Source organism: Bos mutus, chromosome 20 (genome assembly GCF_027580195.1).
Source record: "Bos mutus isolate GX-2022 chromosome 20, NWIPB_WYAK_1.1, whole genome shotgun sequence".
NCBI classification, from domain to species: domain Eukaryota; kingdom Metazoa; phylum Chordata; class Mammalia; order Artiodactyla; family Bovidae; genus Bos; species Bos mutus.
Genome location: NC_091636.1, coordinates 19,181,601 through 19,202,473, shown reverse-complemented (window position 1 = coordinate 19,202,473; position 20,873 = coordinate 19,181,601). Strand labels below are relative to the sequence as shown.

Genomic DNA, 20,873 nt, shown 5'->3' with positions numbered 1-20,873 from the left:
TAACATCAAACTTTTTCATTTTGTTTCTTGTTTTTCTTTTGTTTATAAAATCTGCAGGTAGTGAGTCCTTGGATAGCAATTGATAATCAAGAAGAAATGATAGCTTGAGAATACTGAATTACAGGGTGCTAGGATAAAAGTTGTTTTTATTGAAGCCTCATTAGAAAGCTTTCATACAACTGCTTTCAGTCAAATTTGTGTGATGCTCTGCCAACTGCCCCAGTCTCTTTTTATTTTATTTTATTTTATTTAAATTATAATTGTATCCCCTATAATCTAAACCAATAGTATTACTAAGTCTTAAAATAATTCAGTTGTAATTTGTCTTAGGGCTTCCCCTGTGGTTCAGCTGGTAAAGAATCTACTTGCAATGCAGGAGACCCTGATTCAGTTCCTGGGTTGGGCAGATCTGCTGGAGAAGGGATAGGCTACCCACTCCAGGATTCTTGGGCTTCCCTTGATGCTCAGCTGATAAAGAATCTACCTGCAATGCAGGAGACCTAGGTTCGATCCCTGGGTTGGGAAGAACATGGTGGAGAGTTCTGAGTGGTCCACTGGAGAAGGAAATGGCAAACCACTGCAGTGTTCTTGCCTTGAGAACCCCATGAACAGATGAACAGTATGAAAAAGCAGGAATATATGACCCTGAAAGATGAACTCCCCAGGTCGGTAGGTGCCCAATATGCTACTGGAGCATAGTGGAGAACTAACTCCAGAAAGAATGAAGAGACAGAGCCAAAGTGAAAACAATGCCCAGTTGTGGGTGTGATTGGTGATGGAAGTAAAGTCCCATGCTGTAAAGAACAATATTGCATAGGAACCTGGAATGTTAGGTCCATGAATCAAGGCAATTTGGAATTGGTCAAACAGGTGATGGCAAGAGTGAACATAGACATTTCAGGAATCAGTGAACTAAAATGGACTGGAATGGATGAATTTAATTCAGATGACCATTATATCTCTTACTGTGGGCAAGAATCCCTTAGAAGAAATGGAGTAGCCATTATAGTCAACAAAACAGTCCAAAACTCAGTACTTGGGTACAATCTCAAAAATGACAGGATGATCTCTATTCATTCAATATCACAAGTAATCCAAGTCTATGCCCCAACCAGTAATGCTGAAGAAGCTGAAATTGAATGGTTCTATGAAGACCTGCAAGACCTTCTAGAACTAATACCCAAAAAAGATGTCCTTTTCATCATAGGCGACTGGAATGCAAAAGTAGGAAGTCAAGAGATATCTGGAGTAACAGGCAAATTTTGCCTTGGAGTACAAGATGAAGCAGGGCAAAGGCTAATAGAGTTTTGCCTAGAGAATACGCTGGTCATAGCAAACACCTTCTTCCACAAATACAAGAGAAGACTACATATGGACATCACCAGATGGTCAATACTGAAATCAGATTGATTAATTCTTTGCAAACAAAGATGGAGAAGCTCTATACAGTCAGCAAAAACAAGACTGGGAGTTGACTGTGGTTCAGATCATGAACTCCTTATTGCCAAATTCAGACTTAAATTGAAGAAAGTAGGGGAAACCACTAGACCATTCATGTATTACCTAAATCAAATCCCTTAGGATTATACAGTGGAAGTGAAAATGGATTTAAGGGATTAGATTGATAGGCAGAGTGCCTGAAGAACTATGGATGGAGGTTCATGACATTGTACAGAAGGCAGTGATCAAGACAGTTTCCAAGAAAAAGAAATAGAAAAAGGCAAAATGCTTGTCTGAGGAGGCCTTTACAAATAGTTGAGAAAAGAAGAGAAGCTAAATGCAAAGGAGAAAAGAAAAGATATACCCATTTGAATACAGAGTTTCAAAGAATAGCAAGGGGAGATAAGAAAGCCTTCTTCGGTGATCAGTGCAACGAATAGAGGAAAACAATAGAATGGGAAAGACTAGAGATCTCTTCAAGAAAATTAGAGATACTAAGGGAACATTTCATGCAAAAATGGGCACAATAAAGGACAGAAATTGTATGTACCTAACAGAAGCAGATGATATTAAGAAAAGGTGCAAGAATACACAGAAGAACTATACAAGAAAGATGTTGATAATCCAGGCAACCATGGTGGTGTGATCACTCACCTAGAGTCAGACATCCTGGAATGTGAAGTCAAGTGAGCCTTAGGAAGCATCACTATGAACAAAGCTAGTGGAGGTGATGGAATTCCAGTTGGGCTATTTCAAATCCTAAAAGAAAATGCTGTGAAAGTGTTCCACTCAATATGCCGGCAAATTTGGAAAACTCAGCAGTAGCCACAGGACTGGAAAAGGTCAGTTTTCATTCCAATCCCAAAGAAGGGTAATGTTAAAGAATGTTCAAACTTATTCCACAATTACACTAATCTCACACGCTAGCAATGTAATGCTGAAAATTCTCCAAGCCAGGCTTCAACAGTACATGAACTATGAACTTCAGATGTTCAAGTGGGATTTAGAAAAGGTGGAGAAACCAGAGATCAAATTGCCAACATCTGTTGGATCATAGAAAAAGCAAGAGAATGATAGAAAAACATCTATTTTTGCTTTATTGATTATGCCAAAGCCTTTGACTGTGTAGAGCAAAACAAACTGTGGAAAATTCTTCAAGAGATGCTAATACGAGACCACCTTACCTGCCTCCTGAGAAATCTGTATTCAGGTCAAGAAATAACAGACCTGGACACGGACATGGTTCCAAATTGGGAAAGGAGTACATCAAGGCTGTATTTTGTCACTTTGCCTATTTAACTTATATGCAGAGTATATCATGTGAAATGCCGGGCTGGATGAAGCACAAGCTGGAATCAAGATTGCTGGGAGAAATATCAGTAACCTCAGATATGCAGATGACATCACCCTTATGGCAGAAGAGAAGAGAAACTAAAAAGCCTCTTGATGAAAGTGAAAGAGGAGAGTGAAAAAGCTGGCTTAAAACACAACATTCAAAAGACTAAAATCATGGGATCCAGTCCCATCACTCCATGGCAAATAAACGGAGAAACAATAGAAACAGTGACAGAATCTATTTTCTTGGGCTCCAAAATCACTGCAGATGGTGACTGCAGCCATAAAGTTTAAAAGACGCTTGCTCCTTGGAAGCAAAACTATGACCAACCTGGACACCATATTAAAAATCAGAGACCTTACTTTGCTGACAAAATTCCGTCTAGTCAAAGCTATGGTTTTTCCATTAGTCATGTATGGATGTGAGAGTTGGGCTATAAAGAAAGCTGAACACCAAAGAATTGATGCTTTTAAACTGTGGTGTTGGAGAAGACTCTTGATAGTCCCTTGGACTGCAAGGAGATCAAACCAGTCAATTCTAAAGGAAATCAGTCTTGAATATTCATTGGAAGAACTGATGCTGAAGCTGAAACTCCAATACTTTGGCTACCTGATGCAAAGAACTAACTCATTGGAAAGGACCTTGATGCTGGGAAAGATTGAAGGCAGGCTGAGAAGGGGACGACAGAGGATGAGTTGGTTGGATGGCATCGCTGACTCGATGCACATGAGTTTGAGTGAGCTCTGGGAGTTGGTCATGGACAGGGAAGCCTGGTGTGCTGCAGTCCATGGGGTCACATAAGTCGGACACAACTGAACAACTGAACTAAACTGACCAAATTTGTCTTAGGGGAATTGTTCACGGTGTAGATTTTGCAGGAAAATAAAAGGTAGGATTCATAGCTAAGTGAATGAAAACAACTGAGGAACAAAGTGGTGTGTTGGTTTTAAAAGGAACTTCTGATAGTGTCTGGTGATGGTGGTTTAGTTGCTAAGTCGTGTCCAACTCTTGCAACCCCACGGACTGTAGCCTGCCAGGCTCCTCTGTCCGTGGGATTTTCCAGGCCAGAATACTGAAGTGGATTGCCATTTGCTTCTCCAGGGGATCTTCCTGACCCAGGAATCGAACCCAGGTCTCCTGCATTGCAGGCAGATTCTTTACTGACTGAGCTATGAGAGAAGCATACTGGTAGTGTCTGGATCATTAAAACTTAGAGATGTGAGTTCTATTTCTAAAGCTCCTATTTGGAAAGCTATACATAATAGAATTCACAATTTATGATGTGGATAGTCTGTTCTCCTTCTCCCCAGCTCTCTATCTCTCTTTCATGTGTCTTTCTGTCCATCCATCCATCAATCCATCCATCCATCATCTACATAATGTGTTTCTTATTTTAACTAGAGAGATAGAATTGTTCATATTTTAGAGTTGAGCTGATCTCACGATAGAAAGTACTGACTATGATTCGGAATGCATGATTTGTATATTATAGTCTGTGCATTCATCCCATAGCCTTCCATGACAATGCCATTCAAATGCTTCTCAAGTTTAAAAGTACTTAAATGGTATACTTTTACTTTACCCTGATATGGGGCAGGAAAATATTGAAAAAGCAAAAGGCCTCAGTGCTCCAGTGAACTCCACCTTCTTTTGTAGGTAGTGAGCTGCTTAAACCAGAGATTTTGCGAAGATGTCTTGCAGTCATTTTGTTTTCCCTCATGAAGACTCAGGGGGTTTTGTCTTGAGGCTCTCAATGGATCTGTTATAATTTAGCTGAGAATGACATGTCCCAGAGGCTCCTTCCCTCCTGGCCTCAGGCCAGCAGACTATGCACGATGCTGTCCTGTGATTCACACGACAAAACCGCTCTAGTCACCTCCCACCGCCCAGGTCTGGAAGGGCACCATAATGAGGCAATGGGAGGGGTATAGTTAGAAAAGTTGTTGAAAAGAAGCTTCTTTCTGTTGTAACTTTCCTACTGCAGCAGGAAGCTAAAACGAAATTAGGTGGTATTCTCACTAACAGACCCTGCATTTGTGAGAAATGAATTGGAAAGTCCCTGGCCTTGGATTTAGGGTGAAGTGTGGTATTTTAGGGAGCAGCCATGGAAAGGCTGCAGCCATGGAATCCTAGAAAGAGGTCATTTATCTGCTGCCAAGCAACTCAGTTGAACTATTTTGAAATACTGGTCAAGAGAGGTATTGAAAGAATAGGTATTTTGGCATTTCTGTACCCTTGGAAGTGAAGCATTAAGCTACCTTAGGAGCCAAATGGTGTCCTTTCATTTTGCAAAACATCAATTATTTTACAGTAAATTTGTGCTGAAATCAAAAGTGGCTTCTGTTCTCTTACATGAGTGTGATTATCTATAAATCATTTGAGGGACATTTATAGAACATGTCCTGGGCATAGAGTCCCAGAGCTGCCTCTTCTGCTGGGAGAAAGGTCTAACCAGACATGCAAAGAGATGAAAGGAACTGCTTGGCCTGACTTCCACATTCCTTTCTCTCTACTTGGGGAAAAACATCAGTATATGAAGTGGTATTTGAATAACTTAGAGTGTTCATAAGAGCAGAATAACTGGAAACAGACTTTGAAGCCATGAGGCAGATGAATCACTTTCTGCCTCCTCTGGGTCCCACACCAGCTATTCTGAGCCTCTGTCAGAGCACGTATTGTGTTGTGCTATTTGTCTCTCTCCCCCTCTAGTCTGTGAGCTTCTTGTGGAGAGTGATTTTTTATCACATTTATCTTTGCATCCCTAGACCATAGCACAGTTGATTGCATACCACAAGTGTCTAGCCAATGTCTGGTGAATGGAGAGGAGAGACTGCTGTTATTGTTTTGGGGAAAAGAAGGCAATAGAATGATGGATTTGGATTTGGATAAAGTACACAGGAAAGTGTTTTTTAGTGTAGAGACAAAATGTGCTTTCCTTCTCATAATTCTAGTCAAGGGAAGCAGTTCAATTTGGCAGAATTCAGTGAAAAAAAATATGAGTGTATGTTATGTGGTGATCACATATACAAGCACAAAATGTTTTTAGGTTTCATAGAGTTCATAGAGTTCAAGGTTCATAGAGTTCAGAATGGCAGTGTCAGTGAGACACAGATCATTGCAGTTTAATTTGGCAAATATGCATTTGGGGCGTTCAGAAGACATGGAAAGTGGAAGGGAGAGGCCTGGGTCCAAGTTGGCAGTGGGGGTGGGGTAGAAATAGAGAGAATCAGGAAACTCTTCCAGGAGGAGATGACATTTCAACTGAGTCTTGAAACAGGAGTAGTCAAGTAAAGAAAGAAGGAAATGGATATATAGGGAAGAGGAAAAGAAAAAAAAAAACCAGAACACAAGGACACAGAGGTGGGAAACAGCATGGAGTACGTGGGGAACCACGAGCGGCTCAGTATAACCAATGAGTGAAATATGATGCATGGAGGGATGAGCAGGTAGTGGTGACGACAAGAAAGCATATTACAAGGTAACTGACATGGTGCAGGTAAAACTCTGAAAGAGTTTTCAGAGTAGTGGTGGGAACATGCAAAGAGAGGATAGGACTGTGAAATTTTTGCCAAGTGCTTGGCAGGACACAACCACTGATTGAGCGTGGGTGAGCAGGAGTGGGAGAGGCTCAGGATTTTGGCTGCTGTGGCTGGGTGGATGGTGGTGCCATTAACTGAGAGGAAGAGGATGCAAGAAGAAACATATTTGGGAGTAAAGAAAGAAAAAAGGTTGAGTTCATACACGGACATGTTGTGTTTGAGATGCTTGTGGATCTTCCTAGTAGAGTCATCTGGCATGCTTTCAAATGCATAAATTTGAAAGCTCAGTTATGATGGCTCAGAGAGCTTGGGGTATGAGAGAGGATCGTACTGTATATACAACTTTAATCTTGCTCTTTTCATTTAACATTATAGCAGGGGAATTTTCTCATGTAATTAAAATCTCTTGTGAAAATCTATTTTTAACTGCATAGTACGTCATGAGGTTTCTCATATTTTCTTTAGCTATTCCATTATTATTGAACATCTAAATTGTTTCCAAATTTTTGTCATTGTAATTAGCATTGTTGAGAATGCTTTTGCATATAAAGTACTTTCCATATTTCATATTATTCCTGAATTGCTATGTCAAAATATACAACACCATTATAGATTTTGGTACTTTATTATCAAATTCCTTTCCAAAAACTTATATCACTTTGAAACCAATAAGCACTATATGAATTGCATATTTTATTATGTATATCATTATCAAATATTTTATTTTTAAAAAACCTTAAATTAGCTCATTTGTAAGCAAGATAAGCAAAAACCTTGAGATTTTAATTTTCATCTCTTCGTTAAATACTGAGGTTGAATATTTTCCACATTTTGATACATTTTTATTTCCAATTTACACTGGTTATTAATTAAAATGCTCATGTTTTTCTTATGGGTTTATACTTTTATTTTAAAAATATATTTTGTTAAGCAGCTGCTGAATATTCAACACTATGTTCAACATTATAAAAAGGGCAAAAGGAATAATAATGAATTATTCTCAACTTTTAGAATTTGTATTTTATAAACATATAACTTTCAGTGCAGAAAAGGCATTAAAATATACTTTATTCAACCCCCAGTTGAGAGAGGAAAAACTAAACCTATAAAGCAATTAGTGAAAGAAATGAAAGAGTGTATTATTTTGTGGTGCAATGAAGACCTTATTGTCAGTATTCAGAGAAAGCAGAAAATTACGTGACATGGTGCTGCAGGGCAAATTGTCATTAGAAGGAAAACCTTTTGCTGGATTTTGAAAAATAGAAGGATTTAGAAAGTTGGTGAACAGAAGAATCCTGAGGATGTATATGTAGGGATAGCAGATAGAAATCCACGTGGCTCAGGTGTTAGAATGATTAGACGAATCAGATGAGGGTCGATGGTTCATTTTGTGAATAGAGTATGGGACAAGGTCAGATTAAAGATGTGAAATACACACCGCCTGGCTCCTCTGGTTCAATGGAGAGGTTCATACAGAGGTAACTGAAGGGGCCCACCCTCCAGAGTAGGAGTTATGACCTCGTAATACAGGCCATCCTTGTGTGATAAGTAAATTGCTCTGACTCCAGCAAGAACCAAATTGTGGAGCTTTGCTGGGCACGCTGAGAGGGGCCAGTGGGTTGGCGTATAGAGTGAGTTTTAAGAGAACCCCAGCCCAAGCCAAATTCCTCAGCTGGGCAGAACCCTGGACACAGTGCAGAGGCCTCAGTCTAACTTCTGCCTTGTCCAGGGAGGTAGCTCTATGATCTTAGGCAGATCAAGTTCACTCTTATACCTCAGTTTCCTCATTACACTGTGAACTCTTTCTAGATTTCAGATTCTACAGCTTCTAGCAGGCACTCAGATAACAGACAGCCTTCACAGGCTACCCTAGAAAAAAAGGAGGTATAAATAAGAAACCAGTATGGTAACGTTTAAATCTGAACCAAGAAGGTATCCTTTGTCTTAATTCACAACTTTGGAAAGTAGAAGTTTACTTTGTTCCTTTGTCTCTACTACAGACTTAGCAGAAGAACACTGAGGCAGATGTCTAATTTATCCACCATATGTGTGGGAAGTGCCAATTAGCAGGTACTTGTGAGCTATGGTGACAACTCACACTGTCATGAAAAATCTGATTTTTATACCCTGATGAGCTTCTTTTCTTTTAACTGATTTAGCATTTAGTTCTTGCATTGCTGCCTCCTGATTTCTTGCCTGTACATATTTTGGTGCATGCTCTTTGATAAACTGAGTTCATTTCTATTGCAGTTCATTTGATGATCTTTTATAGTGATAAACTTTTTTATATGTGCCATTTCTAGTATTTTCCTTTTAGATTAGAATCTAATAAAGAAAAGAGGGTACCTATCCTGGTTTCACTTTTATGTCTACTTTCTGCCGCCCTACACAAATCTATCTTGATGAGGTGGAGAAGACATTACATTGGAGACACAGATTCCTTGGTCATTCATAGGCAACTGTATCCTCAGAATCCTTTCTCCCTGAATCTGGAAAATTTGGTGGACATCTGAGAAATTAGTACACTGCCTAGCAAAATTCTCCAAGCCAGGCTTCAACAATACACGAACCGTGAACTTCCAAATGTTCAGGCTGGTTTTAGAAAAGGCAGAGGAACCAGAGATCAAATTGCCAACATCCACTGGATCATCGAAAAAGCAAGAAAGTTCCACAAAAACAACTATTTCTGCTTTATTGACTATGCCACAGCCTTTGACTGTGTGGATCACAATAAACTGTGGAAAATTCTGAAAGAGATGAGAATACCAAACCACCTGACATGCTGCCTGAGAAACCTATATGCAAGTCAGGAAGCAACAGTTAGAACTGGACATGGAACAACAGACTGGTTCCAAATAGGAAAAGGAGTTCGTCAAGGCTGTATATTGTCACCCTGTTTATTTAACTTCTATGCAGAGTACATCATGAGAAACGCTGGACTGGAAGAAACACAAGCTAGAATCAAGATTGCCGGGAGAAATATCAATAACCTCAGATATGCAGATGACACCACTCTTATGGCAGAAAGTGAAGAGGAACTAAAGAGCCTCCTGATGACAATAAAAGAGGAGAGTGAAAAAGTTGGCTTAAAGCTCAACATTCAGAAAACGAAGATCATGGCATCTGGTCCCATCACTTCATGGCAAATAGATGGGGAAACAGTGGCTGACTTTATTTTTTGGGGCTCCAAAATCACTGCAGGTGGTGATTGCAGCCATGAAATTAAAAGACGCTTACTCCTTGGAAGGAAAGTTATGACCAACCTAGATAGCATATTCAAAAGCAGAGACATTACTTTGCCAACAAAGGTCCATCTAGTCAAGGCTATGGTTTTTCCAGTGGTCATGTATGGATGTGAGAGTTGGACTGTGAAGAAAGCTGAGCGCCGAAGAATTGATGCTTTTGAACTGTGGTGTTGGAGAAGACTCTTGAGAGTCCCTTGGACTGCAAGGAGATCCAACCAGTCCGTTCTAAAGAAGATCAGTCCTGGGTGTTCTTAGGAAGGAATGATGCTAAAGCTGAAACTCCAATATTTTGGCCACCTCATGCGAAGAGTTGATTCATTGGAAAAGACCCTGATGCTGGGAAGGATTGGGGGCAGGAGGAGAAAGGGACGACAGAGGATGGGATGGCTGAATGGCATCACCGACTCGATGGACATGAGTTTGAGTAAACTCTGGGAGTTGATGATGGACAGGGAGGCCTGGCATGCTGCGATTCATGGGGTCGCAAAGAGTCGGACACGACTGAGTGACTGAACTGACTGACTGAACTGATTAGCACATATGAAAAAGTGAAAGTGAAGTAGCTCAGTCGTGTCCGACTCTTTGCGACCCCGTGGACTGTAGCCTATCAGGCTCCTCCCTCCATGGGATTGTCCAGGCAAGACATTGGAGTGGGTTGCCATTTCCTTCTCCAGGGGATTTTCCTGACCCAGGGATCGAGCCCGGGTCTCCTGCATTGCAGGCAGACGTTTTAACCTGTGAGCCACACACATGAGACGCTCAATAAATACATATTTTAAATTAATGCATTTCAGCAGCTTTATAATTCAGCAATCAAAACATATCTACTATCATGCAGAAGAAAAAAAATGTTAATTCCAAGGGAGGTAAATGAAGAATGTAAAAAATTCCTCTGAAATATATAAAATACTTTTAATAGCCTCTCTAATATTTGCGAATAGTTAGAACCCCTTTCCACTCATATTTGGAATGCATTGGCACATTTGTTGTTTAAATGAATAGAATTGATTGACATTTGCAGGGAACTTTATAGTTTCCAGAAAACTTTCTCAGATATTATCAAATTCACCCCAGGCAACCTGATAAGGTGGGTTGTGGAAATAAAAAGGTAAGGGATTTTCCTAACACTGTCTAGCTCATATATATGACACTGATACAAGTGGAACCTATTTCTTTCGACACCCAGGTGAGAAGGCTCACAGGTGAGGTGTTTCCACTCTGTAAATTCTCAGTCTCCAGGAAAGAACTTAACTCCCTTTCCTTGCATCAAAGCAGCCAAATTTATCCTGGTGCTCCAGCTCAGATTCCATCTCTGAATGTGCCGACACCCACTATCTGACTTAGCTACTCTCTTCATTTTTATTTCCTAAAGTGTGTTTTCTGCTGGAGCTGAGTCTTCCTTCTCCCTAATTAACTTTTATGTGAAAACTCCTCTAGTGATGAAATCGCCTGTGTGTCTCCCCCAACCTGATTGGTGTTTTACTGCACCTGGAGGGAGAAAGCCTTTCTGCTGCCTCACTGCATTGTCTTTGCTGAGGGAGGAATTTGTAGGAGCTAAGATAACTGCCTTGCTGAGAGGAGATTTATTTTTATCAAACATTTTTTGGTTTGGGCTCAGTTTTGATGCTTGCAGAGGTTACCACTTGTTGGAAATTAAAATGCATTGCTTCATTTGTGTCATTTTTTAGATTCTACATCTAAGTGATATCATATATTTAGAAAACAGAAATAGACCCATAGACATAGAAAACAAACTTATGGCTATCAAAGGGGAAAGCAGGGGGAGAGGGATAAGTTAGGAGTTTGGGATTAACAGATACACACTATTATATATAAAATAGATAAACAGCAGGAGCCTAATTATAGCACAGGGAACTATATTCAGTATCTTGTAATAGCCTATAATGGAAAAAAAAAATCTAAAAAAGAACACATACATCTCTATCTACCTATCTGTCTGTCTGTATTATAACAGAATCACTTTGCTGTATACCTGAAGTTAATATAACATTGTAAATCAACTATAGAGAAAGTAGACATGTTAGTGACTCAGTCGTGTCTGACTGTGACCCCATGGACTGCCAGGCTCCTCTGTCCATGGAATTCTCCAGGCAAGAATGCTTGAGAAGATTGCCATTCCCTTCTCCAGGGGATCTTCCCCACCTAGGGATCAAACCCAGGTCTCCTGCATTGCAGGCAGATTCTTTCCCATCTGAGCCAATCAACTACGTGCTGTGTGCTCAGTTTTGTCTGACTCTTTGCGACCCCATGGACTGTAGCCCACCAGGTTCCTGTGTCCATGGGATTCTCCAGGCAAGAATACTGGAGTGGGTTGCCATTTCCTTCTCCAAATCAATTATACTTCAATTTTTAAAGAAATGCATTGATCCATGATTTTGGCAGCAAAGCAATATATTAGGATAGACAAAAAATTGGACTTTGGAGTTGGACAAATCAGGTTTGAATCCTGATTCTGCTGCTATTTCCTTGGCAACCTACTTCTTGAAGCTGATTTTTTTCATCTTCTTTGTGATGGGGATTAATAACAATATCTACCTCAAGAGTTGTTGAAAGGATTAAAGATAAACGATAGATGTTTTTCTTCTGCTGAGATGAGATGGCAGAAAGTGCCATCTTCTTCATAGACTGCAGATCAGATTTGTGTGCAACAGCTTTCCTGTCCCCTCAGCTACATCCTCCTCCCTGCCCCATCCTAGGAATCACTTTGCCTGGCAGGAGGCTGGCCAATGAGGTGTAGGCAGCAGCTTTCTCTGCCCTCTGGCTTCCTTGCACTTGGCTGGTGGGAAGTCCCAGCAGGATCAGAAGGGTAGAGGAGAGTGTATTCCCTCATCTCTTGCCCTTCAGAGTCACCTGAGGCTAGCTATGTCCCAGACAATAACCTTCCTTCTCAAGGCAGCCCATTCTCTGACAGCTAATTGTCTGGGAATACTGACCCATCCCTCTCCTTGTCCCTTTAGCCTGAGGTGGTAAAAACTCCATAACAGCTAGCTCTGGCTACTTCACCATACTTTATGGACTTCTCTGTCCTATTCACGTCTTTTAAAACGGTCTCTTTACGTAATCCTCCTTAAATGATCCTAGTAAAATTGTGTTCTGTTTACTCCTGGGACCCGAACTGGTATGTTATTCATTACTGCTTAATTGATAGTATATTTGCCTAAGACTCTTTAATTGAAGGATTTTAGACTTTTAAGGGAAAAATGTTGTGGTTGCTTGCTATTTGATATTAAGAGGAAAAAAGTTAGTAATGATGGATGATGATGGTGGTGGTGTTGAGAGCCTAGCATTGTCTCCTAGACACTACTTTATACACATTAGTTCATTTAAACTCAAACCCAAACGAATATTATTATAGCCCTTTTTCAGATCTGAAAAAAGCTCAGAGAGGTTAAGTAACTTATTTCAAGCTGCACAGAATTCCACTGGAGAGGTGAATTCTAACCTATTTGGTGTCAAGGTTCATACTCTTTTACAAGGCCATATTGCCTCCTTTAGATATGCAGACTGAGAAAGGTCATCGGATCTACTGTCAGTTTTCAATTAAATCCTATTAATTGTGGAAAGCCTATTCAGATTTCTACAGGTTCTAAATTCCTAAGGGAAAGTATCTCTTAATGATGGTCTTTAAATATGTCAAGGCAAATTTGCTAAAAACCTGATTAATTCAGCAAGCCTTATCAGATCAAATCCTTTTTTTAAAAATTTGACTGATTAGTTAATTTAAAACCACTGAGTCACTAGTCCACTGGGGCAGCTATTCCATGGTTACCCTTAAGGGTTTTCATTAAACACTGAATGAATAATTCAATATTTCGAATGAGTTTTTCTCTGATACAGTGTGTAAGCCTCCCAAAGAATTTTACTGATTTTTTCCCTCCCTATGTATGAAATATTTAGTTCACAGTTTATATTATTTATCTTCACTTCTTAAATTGATCTAGGTGAATAACATAATTTCACATTTTCTGAGAACTGAGGAAATGTTTCGCATTATAACTAAACATTGAAAGTGACTAAATTCCCAGAGGTATAGTAGCTGAGAACTTAGCATTTGTGGGTCTGTTCCACCTTCTAACCCCAACTCCCTTAAAAAAAATCCATTCACATTCAAAGTGACCATATTTATTCCAACCACTCACATTTGATTGTACTTTTTTTTTTTCCTCTAATCTCAGGCAAGCATTTTAATCAACCCCAGAAAAATACTTTTTTCCTTGGTGCCTTTTGGGTCCCCAAGTTGTATCTAGGTATATTCTGAGCAATAATAAATGCTATTTCTCTGATTCTGGCTCCAATGTACTGTTGTGGGGTCTCTGGCCTCCTTAAAAACATCTCCCTTTTATTTTCATAAATTTTGAGGTGTGACTCACATGTGTCCCAACAAATCTTTGAGCCTTGAGAGAGCAATACTGTGGGTTGCCAAGTGAAGGAACCTGTCCACTGGTTGGACAGGGTGGGGTTGGCAGGGTTCTCCTGCTGCTGCGAGCTGGCCTCCCCCCAGAGGCCCACATAGACTGTGTACCCTGGAGTCCTCTCTCCTTTAGTTTTATATGTTTTTTTAAAAAGTACATATAGTTTTTTTGTTTTGATTATTTTTTTGATTGTATAATTCACACTACACCGCCCTGTGATATTTTTCAGTCATTTGAGCAAAACGAACTCCTTCAGACCTTGTTCACTGCTACTGTTTTCATTCACCCTCAGACATAAGTCTTCTGAGAAGCTTAGAACAAATCTAAGTGATAGAATTACATGCTGTGGTTAGATCAGTCTATACCTACAATGTCAGAGTTCTTGTGGTTTGGTCAGGACTGTCTGCCTCATCCTCTTTCGCTTAGGCGAGCTTCTTTCCCGAAAGGCACTTCAGCCTACATGCCAATATACCCTATGAGCTTCTAATCTATGTCCAGATATAGCTGAATGTCAGAAATGGGACACAACACATTTAACTATCCTCTTTGCTCTTTCTTCAAAGCTCAAAACACAGAATCATCTTCTTAGTGGAAGTGAAGAATAGGCAATGTGGCTATCATGTCTTTCTTGTGGCAGCTGCTGTGGAATATTCTTAAGATAATAGTTGCTGCTTGACTAGGTAAACAATTTCTGTCAAGCATTCCTTGGAACCTCTTTGAACTGAATGGGTAGGGAGGTCACTAATTCACTGAAGAGCCACTGGGATGTCTTCCATGTACTGCAGATTATTGCTAGTGAAACAAGAGGCCATGATGCCGTGGTCAGAGGGCTTTCAGATGTGGGTAAGATTCCAGCAGTGAACAAAGCTACTTTAGCGATCCCTAGCTGGAAAACTGAGGAGTCCTAGCTGTACCAGCTAGAATCTGGACATACCCAAGTCAGTATGCATCTTCATTTCATACGTGTGACTTTAGGTTGTGACTACCATACCTTTTTTTTTTTTCAGCCACTAGAAATGTAGACTTAAATATTTAATGAAAAACAGATGGTGCCTGAAATCTCTAACTTACATTTAACAAAAGCTGTTTTGGAAATGTTGCTTGTGTGTACTTTTACGGCTTAGACACAGCACCATTTTAGCCTGTTTTGATGAATAATTGAAGAATTACTGTCCCACTCTAAGACAGCATTTCAAAGTGCATGTGTAACTCATATACTTGATTAAACATTTCCTTGCCTTTCTCTTCAGAATGCCAATTGGCTTTTGAGTGGATAATTGTTGCAGTGAGAGCAGTGACATTGGAAACAACTATTGCCTGTTTAAATTACTTAAAGCACCACCATGAAAAGAAATACCTGTGATTTGCTTTCCCGGAGCAAAAGTGTAAGTACATTTTGTTTTCATTTATTTTCTAAAACTGTGTACCCACAACTTTTTTCTGTTTTCTTTTGGATTTTAATACTGTGCTTTCATGATCAGACTCGTGAGAAACCCTTGGTTGACTTTCAGTTCTCTGATTGTACACAGCTTATTAACAAATGAAGACTTGTTTGTCTCAGTGGCCTGGTTGACATTTGATGGGAATTCTCTTTCAGCCGGTTTATATACCTTACCATTCATTTGTATATGCCCACTGGCAAGATATCGGACACCCTGATTTTTAGAAGCATGCATAAAATATAAAAAGTTGAAACTGAAGAAATTTATGTCTTGAATAGCAAACTTCCCAGGCAAGTCCAAAAGGGCAAATTGAATTTACATTACAGGGTACATCAATCAATCACATTCTGCAAGTTCACATACTTGATGAAAAATGTGAACACTTAATCAGTGCGTCATCACTTCCATGAGTTTTCTACCCTGGAGTATGTCTCTAATCTCTCTCCTCCTTTAATTTTTTGTTTTATTTTTGATGGAGATTGTTATTCACTTAGTGTTCTTAAGGTACCAAATTAGTGATAATTTTTAGATTTCTACTAGTTTATGAAAGAAAGCATGAGGAAACAGCAACTCAAAGAAAGCTACACAAGGCAAGGATGAAAGTAGACTGTTAATTTCCATCAGGCAAGCTCTAAGAACAGGCCCCTTTGTTCATTTACCCAAGGGGGGAAAAGGCATCCAAACAGATGTAGTTATGACGTAGGAACATTCATTTGAACGCGTTAGAAAAACCATAAATGCAAACACGTTTCTTAGTACGGAATGCTTTTGTGTTACAACCAGTGATTCTTGGTGATGGCCCAAGGCCATCGTTAATTCTTTCTATAGGATTAATTACCATCCAGCTTTTAAGGGTGAGCGATGCAGGAATAATGGAGAAGGAAGTATAGTGCCCAGTAGGGTTTTTAAAAACAAATGAGCATGCACCCAGAAGTATGCCTGTTCTTGGACTGAATAGTAACTTTGCTTAATAACCAACACAGGAAATTCAACGAACTCTGAGGGAATGTCCAGATTCCTTTTTTTATTTTGGTGTTCAGACATACGGATTATTATGTAGAATCAAGGGCCACGGCATGGAGCCTGGAATTCCTTCTATTATCACACAGTTTCTCATTGTGAGAGACGGTGACCTGCATACAAATTACCAAAATGCAAAAATGTCTTCCTGTGACTGAGTTTTTCTTAAGTTAAATTTGAAAGCAATCCATTCACATAATACTTCTTTCTTTTATTAAATTTCAGAGACATGCTATATGAAGAAAATGTATAAAGGCAAAAGAGAATATTTTGGATAATTTAAAATTTATTGTTAAACATTTCCCTGTTCTTGGAGAAAAATATTCTAAAAGCAAATGATTAATTGAACCGTGACTTTAATGAACTCTGAGTACTTAATGATGCTAGGAGATTTCCTATTTATATTTGCTTAATGCAAAAATTTTCATCTTGGTGGAAAGGCTCATGCTTCCAAGATTAAGAGAATCTGAGTTGCCTACATTTGTCCAAATGTGAACAGTAGAGCTCTCATTTCACTGCTTCTTAGCTTCTTGAAAACCCGCTGGCATAAAGAAAGTGCTCCCACTTAATTAAATGACTCTGAGCAAGAGACTACTGTTACCAGAGAAAAGAGCCAGACTCTTTGCCTGGTGAAAACTTGTCCCTTTAGAGTTTTTAAAGTTTAGTTTGCACTGGCTTAAGAATGTCATCCCTGCTCCTTAAGTCTTTGCCATAACAGGGTTCAAAATTCTACACTTAGATATTTTCCATTTTTGGGTGAGGAAAGTTTAAAGAATTAATTTGATTTTGGATCTGAGAATGTTTTTCTTTGGCATTATGACATTTGAAAATAAAAGGGAATGTTCTAAGTGTTGAAAATGGCCTCTGCTCCTCCCTGCATGTCTCTGTGTATCTTGTATCTGTCATTGTGAAAACCTAAGGTGCACGAAATGGGAGGGAAAAAAGACCATCTTTATTTATGAGAGTCACCTGATTTGTTCTTGAGCGCTTAAAGCAGTGTTCATATTTTTCTCCTCTCTTTGAAGACCTGGTGCAGTGTCCCTTTTAATGATGAATGCTTTGAATTCTTCCTTTATTTGGAAGGGATGCATTAAAAATGTTAAATATAAGAATATAAGCAAACCACTTTTACTTTAAGTGACATTTTGCTAGTTTGGGAGGATAATTTATAGTAGTCGTAGATACAAAAAGGAGGAACTGGACATTGGACAGTGCAAAAGTGAGACATGACCCCAGTGGCCATGACAAGTAGAAGATTCTTCTACAAGTTTTGTGGTATGAGGGATTTATCTCTTTTTAAAGTTTTCAAGCCATCTCTTATTAGACTGGCATTTTATTTTTGCAAATATAATTAAAGTTCTTATATGACTTCTTTGAGTTTTATGCCTCTTGGGGTGCTTAAGGCCACATTTTCTCCCAGGTTTTGGTTCTTTGCCCATATATCAAGGGCATAGCTCAGATTTCTCTCTGTGTTGTTAACCTCAGGAAGTGTCTTTGTCATCTGTTGAATCTAGGGACAATTCTTGCTGTTCTGACTTTTGCTTTAATGGGACTGAACAAGTGACACATACACGGTAATTACAGAATTTTACATTTTAGTGTAAAACCATCCTATCTCAAAATAATGATTGGAAAAGTGAGGCTTAGTGAGTTATTATTCTCCTGTAAGTTTCACAGCAGGAAAATCCCACATAGAAAAAAGGATTAATTTTTACTTACTATTCTGAATCGTAATAGATCAACGAACGTCTCTATTTAAAACTTGCCTTCTCCTGCCTCAATGGTGCCTCTTAATTTACTCTGGAGCAGCATTTAGTTGTAGACATCTAGGATTTTTTTCTCCTGCTACCTGAAAAGCATAGCAGTTTAGGACAGAAAGAAAATAGTTAACATAGTTCAGTTCAGTTCAGTTGCTCAGTCGTGTCCAACTCTTTGCGACCCCATGAACCTCAGCACGCCAGGCCTCTCTGTCCAACACCAACTTCCGGAACCCACCCAAACCCACGTCCATTGAGTCGGTGATGCCATCCAACCAGCTCATCCTCTGTAGTCCCCTTCTTCTCCTGCCTTCAATCTTTCCCAGCATCAGGGTCTTTTCAAATGAGTCAGCTCCTCACATCGGGTGGCCAAAGTATTGGAGTTTCAGCTTCAACATCCGTCCTTCCAGTGAACACCCAGGACTGACCTCCTTTAGGATGGATTGGTTGGATCTCCTTGCAGTCCAAGGGACTCTCAAGAGTCATCTCCAACACCACATTTCAAAAGCATCAATTCTTTGCCACTCAGCTTTCTTTATAGTTCAACTCTCATATCCATACATGACTACTGGAAAAACCATAGCCTTGACCAGACGGACCTTTGTTGACAAAGTAATGTCTCTGCTTTTGAATATGCTATGTAGATTGGTCATAACTTTCCTTCCAAGGAGTAAGTGTCTTTTAATTTCATGGCTGCAATCACCATCTGCAGTGATTTGGAGCCTCCAAAAATAAAGTCAGCCACTGTTTCCCCATCTATTTGCCATGAAGTGATGGGACCAGATGCCATGATCTTAGTTTTAGAATATGTTAGAAAATTTTATAAAGATGCTTATAGTAACAACTCTGTTTTTAATTAAATAGTTTAATTTGCTACAGTAGTCAAGACTCTACCCCACCCCATTACTGACCTGAGTTAACTCTATTGACTCTTTTAATCCATTGGTTCCAAAAGGAAAGGAACCATTTACAGTGACCCCAGCATCAGATCTGTGATTCAAGTTTTCCTTGACATTTCTCTAATGAAATATTAATACAGTATGACTCTCCTAAGGTTAAAAATTTAACACTTGAAGCTTGTAGTTCTGTTGAAAATTATCTTTAAAGTAGTAGACTTACTAGTCTTCGTGTTCAGAGTAATAATCATTGTTTCAGAATGTTAGTTTCCGGCATTTTTCAATATGAATATACTTTCACTGATCTAGCTTTTTATTGTCTCTCGAGTATAAGGGAGCTAATGTGATAAAGTACAGCAATCTCCAAAGTGGGCTTTAAAAGGAATATATAAGTATTTATATTTATACTTACTTTTTAATGTCATCTGTTTTCAAAATCAATATAGTTTAGAGATCACTGGTGTGGTGAAAAGAAAATAGTTGTTGAGTTCAGAGATGTGGAATCAGTCCCCAGATCCACTGATGCTTAAAGATCTGATCATTAGGATATTACTTAATTTTTCTGAGCCTTAGTGTCTGTATCTGTAAGGTAGAAAAAATATCATTCTGAGGTGAAAACATCTATCACATAATAGTTGTTTGATAAATTCTATCTTGAGGTTTGCAGATGCTTTTTTGTAGCTATAGGGCAGAGTGATAGTGTCTGGCCCAGAAATGGATCAAATGGAAATGCCTGAAAATGAAGCCAGTTCCTCTCACGAAAGGGGTTCAAGTATAGCTTGCAAGACCAGTTGCTACTGCTAAGTCACTTCAGTCGTGTCTGACTCTGTGCATAGACAGAAGCCCACAAGGCTCCCCCGTCCCTGGGATTCTCCAGGCAAGAACACTGGAGTGGGTTGCCATTTCCTTCTCCAATGCATGAAAGTGAAAAGTGAAAGTGAAGTCACTCAGTCGTGTCCAACTCTTAGCGATCCCATGGACTGCAGCCCACCAGGCTCCTCCATCCATGGGATTTTCCAGGCAAGAGTACTGGAGTGGGGTGCCATTGCCTTCTCCAGTGTCTCTTCTTATAAGGGTACTAATCCTATTATTAGGACCCCACCTCATGACCTTATCTAATCCTAATTACTCCCAAAGGCCACACCTCCAATATCATTATATTGGTAGTTAGGATTTCAACATATGAAATTTGGAGGGCACAGCATTTAGTCCATAACAATGAGTTTGGTTTATTCTTTATTTGTTTATTTTTAAGGGATGATTCTAATAAGTCACTGTTATATTTATGCCCAAAGATTGGCAACCGATTTTCTAGAGTCTGCATATTCTCTCAACTAGACAACACTGAAAATTATGCAGTTAACATGTTTCTCTTCATTTCCTGTTTTCTAGATTTTATGTTGTGGGTACTCAGTGATGATTTCTGAGGTTCTAATCAGTAATTCATAGATCTTAGGGGATAATTTTAATTTTACTCAAAAATATATTTCCTCCCTTTACTATTTCCATTTTGCTTATTTTATATTTTTTGTTCTTAATATCCAATCCAGTAACATAAATCTCCGAAGTTCCTTGTCCTTCCAGTGGGCTTACCATTTGAGCTAACATTTTAGAGGTTTGTAAATTTCAGACCTGATTATCTGAGTCACCCAGTTCTATTAATGCCTCTGCCATTATACTCACCAGGAGTAAGAAGTAAAGATACAGATGAGGGGAGAGGCACGTAGAAGTTCCTATAGTGATAGTGTATTTTTAAGTTAGGGAT

General features: G+C 39.3%; 1 long non-coding RNA gene across 2 annotated transcripts in view; it reads left to right on the top strand.

Moving 5' to 3' along the window:
* The window catches only part of LOC138984186 (uncharacterized), a 509,093-nt gene that overhangs the window by 309,104 nt on the left and 179,116 nt on the right, over window positions 1-20,873 (top strand). For both annotated transcript variants that reach the window (XR_011461445.1, XR_011461446.1), the window contains exon 3: window positions 15,244-15,378. This is a non-coding gene — a long non-coding RNA (uncharacterized lncRNA). The remainder of the gene's footprint in view (window positions 1-15,243; window positions 15,379-20,873) is intronic.